Source organism: Heloderma suspectum, chromosome 3, assembly GCF_057233095.1.
Source record: "Heloderma suspectum isolate Gila_16-S chromosome 3, 16-S_ref, whole genome shotgun sequence".
NCBI lineage: Eukaryota > Metazoa > Chordata > Lepidosauria > Squamata > Helodermatidae > Heloderma > Heloderma suspectum.
The window spans coordinates 1,591,699-1,596,394 of NC_139460.1; positions in this window are offsets into that span (position 1 = coordinate 1,591,699).

Below are 4,696 nucleotides of genomic sequence, written 5' to 3' on the forward strand. Positions count from 1 at the left end.
GAAGGTTTGTGTGTTTGTTAAATGTTCTTTATCTTTCTTTAATAAATGCATTTAGTTTATGTTGCTGTTTTACTCCTTATTTATAGAATTTAAGTAAATCTGAGTGAATGTGAACACTCTATCTTGGTCTCTGAAGGAACTTAGGGATGTATGAAAGTCACTTACCTTTTATGAAATTTGATTCGCGGTGGGGGGGAGGCGCTCCGTCCCCCTGAAATTCTGGCTGGGGAGGAGGCGCCCCGTCCCTCCCGCCGCGAATCCTGGCCGGCCGGGAATACAAATGGCGGCGGCCATAGCCGCCGCCATTTGCCTCCCTGCAGTCAGCCGTGATAGGCTACGTAAATGTTTACGTAGCCTATCATGGCTGAGTAAAAAAAAAAACAAAACAAAACCGTGCGTACGCAAATGGCGGTACCCATGGGCGCCTCCATTTGCGTTCCTTATTTTGGCATGTCTAGTCTACGTAAAAATTTACGTAGACTACGGCGAAAATAAGGGGAACGCAAATAGCCGCCATTTGCGTACGTGCGGTTTTTTGTTTTTTTGTTTTACTCAGCCGTGATAGGCTACGTAAACATTTACGTAGCCTATCACGGTATTTTTTAAAAATCTAGCCGTGATAGGCTACATAAATCTTTACGTAGCCTATCACTTTTTTTTTTTTTAAACTTGGAAATGGCAGCGGCGGCGGCCGGTCAGAAGACCGGCCGCAGCTGCTGCCGCCACCGCCACACCACTGCCAGAGCCGCTGCCGCCAGGGAGATTCACCCAAGGTAAATCCCGTCCCGGGGGGGTGGGGGGGCAGACCGTTTCGCCACCGATTTCGGGGGGGCCGAATGCGCTGGCATTCGGCCTCCCTGAGATTCGTGGCGAAATTCTCTGACATCCCTACCTCACCTACAACATCAGGGCCAGGCTTAGGGATGTCATGAGCGTCCATGCAGGGGGTGGAGCCCAATGGACTCCCCTCTGCTTGGCCCCCTGGACTTGGCTTGCCGAGCCCCCACCCCGCCCGCCAAGCTGTGTGAGCTGCCTAGACTTAACGGTCCCGCCCACGGGCACCTGCAGCCAAATCGCAAATGGCGACTCGCTACTCTCTGTAAATTAAATCTTGTGCACAGTGGCTAGCCAGCCATTGTGCTCAAGATTTAATTTTTTTTTAAAGATTTACTTAAAAAAATTATGTTAGATTGGAAAACTTTTATAGAATCTGTACAAGAAATAGAGAAAAATGATATCTATGTATGTGGATTTTGAACTTTGAGATGGTTCTCTTGTTGTTGTTGTTGTTAAAACTAGGAGAGAAATGACATAATGTCTGCGAACTCAGTGTATGATATACAACTAAGATAAGAAGTAGAGAATAATAATAAGCATTTGTTGTGTAAGGGGAGCCAAAGGTAGATATCTTACAATCCTAAGAGATATTTTAGTGTATGTGTATTGTGTGTTTATCTTGCTGTTGTGTTTTCCTTTACAAAAAAAATACATTTTTTAAAAAAAGATTAAAAAAAAAAAAAAAGCTGCTGCAGGCTCATGGCTTGGGGGGGGCACAATCCTTTCTCTCCCCCCGCCCCGCATCCCAGCTACTGCAAAGGCAGTGCCTTGAGGGAAGGAGGAAGGTGAGAGGGAAGGCCTTCTTGCTGTCCTCCTCCCAGCAAGTTGCTGCCCCTGCGTAGCTGGCCCAGGACGGGAGGAGGAGAAAGGGTCGATCCTTTCTCCCCCCCTCATCCCAGCTACCAAGTACAAATATAGAGCCCCTTTTACGCAAGGTGCCCAACATTAGGCGTCTAATGTGGAAATGGCCCTTTCCAGCCACCGTTGTGCACAACAATAAATCTGTGAAAATGTACAGCCCTGTATTGTGCAAGATGGCGGCTTGCATAGAGGAGCAGGCAACCGCAGTGCCTCTTAGACAGCTCGCCAAGCCCTCCAGGGGCTCGTGCAGCCTGGCTCACGCAGGCGGGCAACAGTGGCGGCTGCTTGAGGGCCCGCCGAGCACGGACTCCAAGGAGTCCATTCATCCCTAGCCAAGCTGAGGCTGTTTGAGGTAAGCCTAGGTAGCCAATACCAGGGACCCTGACATGGTGGCATCCAATTTTTCCCTTACACTAGTACTGTATTGCTCCTGTGTATTTCTTCCTTAATGTCTCTTTATATTCCTCCCAGAGCTCTGCGTTCTTCTGATACCAATCCCTTAGCTAGACCAAAGATCACACCTGCTGTCCATTTCCTTTGGCAACACCAGATGATTGGAACTCATAATCTTCCAGTTGCCCGGGAAGTGAGTGACACCCGAGGGCCAATCTAGTGCCACTGGCTCTCCGAACGGCGGACTTCCCACAGTCTGGGCAGCCTCTCATGGGGCAGGGCGCTCAGCTCTTCCCCCCCGTGCCACTGAATGTTTGGCCTCCAGCTAGCCTGGCTGTCTCCATGCCTGTCTCACCTCCCTCCGGGCTGGAGCACCTGACACTACCCTAGTTTTATGGGGTTGGGAGAAGGAGCGTGGAGAACCTTGCTGGGCACCTCCCTGAACTGGAAAGGGCTGTTGGCACTGGCTGTCTTGGACAGGGATCCAGTCGCAGCCCTCCTAGGTCTGGGAAAGTGGTGTGCATGCGTGCATGTGCGCACAGCCTGCGCTACACTTCCACCACACGCCCTAGAATCATAGAATAGTAGGGTTGGAAGGGGCCCACAAGGCCATCGAGTCCAGCCCCCTGCTCAATGCAGGAATCCAAGTCAGAGCATCCCTGACAGATGGCTGTCCAGCCTCATCTTGAATGCCTCCAGTGTGGGAGAGCCCACCGCCTCCCTAGGGAACTGGTTCCACTGTCGTATTGCTCTAACTGTCAGGAAGTTTTTCCTGATGTTCAACTGGAATCTGGCTTCCTGTAACTTGGGCCCATTATTCCGTGTCCTGCACTCTGGGAGGATTGAGAAGAGATCCTGGCCTTCCTCTCTGTGACCACCTTTCAAGGACTTGAAGAGCGCTATCATATCTCCCCTCAGTCTTCCCTTCTCAAGGCTAAACATGGCCAGTTCTTTCAGACTCTCCTCCTAGGGCTTTGTTTCCAGTCCCCTGATCATCTTTGTTGCCCTCCTCTGAACCCTCTCCAGTTTGTCTGCATCCTTCTTCAAGTGTGGTGCCCAGAACTGGACACAGAACTCCAGATGAGGCCTAACCAGTGCTGAGTAGAGGGGAATGAGTACTTCCCGTGATTTGGAAGCTATGCTTCTATTAATGCAGCCCAAAATAGCATTTGCATTTTTTGCAGCCACATCACATTGTTGGCTCATCTTCAGCTTGTGATTGACAACAATTCCAAGATCCTTCTCGCTTGTCGTGTTGTTGAGCCACGTATCCCCCATCTTGTAATTGTGCATTTGGTTTCTTTTTCTTAGGTGCGGAACTTGGCATTTATCCCCATTAAATGTCATTCTGTTGTTTTCTGCCCAGCGCTCCAGTCTATCCAGATCACTTTGAATTTTGTTTCTGTCTTCCATAGTATTAGCTATCCCGCCCAGTTCTGTGTCATCTGCAACTTTGCTCAGCATTCCCTGCACCTCCTCCTCCAAGTCATTAATAAGAATGTGGAAGAGCGCTGGGTCCTTGTGGATTGCAGGTGTTGGGACTTGCCCCACATGGGGATAAGCAGCTGCTCTTTCCCCTGTGCAGGGGGCGAGTCCCAAGCCCTCTGCCTCTTGTCCCCACGGCTGCCTCCAAGATCAGAGAGAGCAGCAGCAATGGCAGGCCATGGGGGAGCAGCGCCCGCGAGTCCCAGCCCCGGCTGCCTCCCATCTCCTGGCCCATGCCATGGGGCATCCCCGCTGCTCTCGCCATCTCAGGCTGGAGACTACAGTGGTGACGCCCTCTTCAGGGTTTCCTCTGGGGGCAGGCTGTGGAACCTAAGCCCCGCTCCCTGGAGGAGGCCCAAGAAGCGGCATGGGACCGATGAGGGCCGCGGGCTGGAGGTTGTGCACCCCTGTCCTGGAGTGAGACACACGAGGAAGACCTTTTGCCCCTAAAAAGAACCCTTAGTCAAAATGCATTTGGCGTCCTTCGTCACCAAGGCCCTGGCTTCTTGCAAGCACCTGCTTCAGGCCTTCAGCCTCTTCTGCTCTTCTGCTGAAGTAGCTGCCAACGGGGGCAGCAAAAAGAAGTAGAACAGTTTTTTTCTGTTGGATTTTTTTTCTGGGAACAGTTTGGCTGCACCCTGTGGTAGAGTAAAAGGTGAGCACAGCTGGAGCACCTTTTTCAGAACAGGAGACAGACATCAGCTGCTGGGGCAGTATATGTTGGCATGAAGTCCAGATTATCTGCTCAGGTTTCAAAATGGTCAGCAGAGGTCCTTGTCTGTGCCTCGCGCCACTGCCGGGGGCCAGAACAGGCCTCCTTGGTGGCTGCTCCCAGGATCTGGAGCTCTGTGCCAAGGGGGCCCAGCCAGCTCCATCTCTGTTGTGCTTCTGCTGACAGGTAAATATATTTTTATTCAGGCAGGCTTTGGGCATCTAATGTGATGGGCTGCTATTATTTATTTCTTACTGATGTGTTTTTATTTGATGCACTTTTATTGGACAGGTTTTAATGATAACTTTGTTGTTTTATCTGTATTTCGTTGTTAGCTGCTGTTGTGCTAAGGGTCATAAACCCCCTCCCGGTTCATCGCCTAGCAGTAGGCCAAAGTACACACTAGAC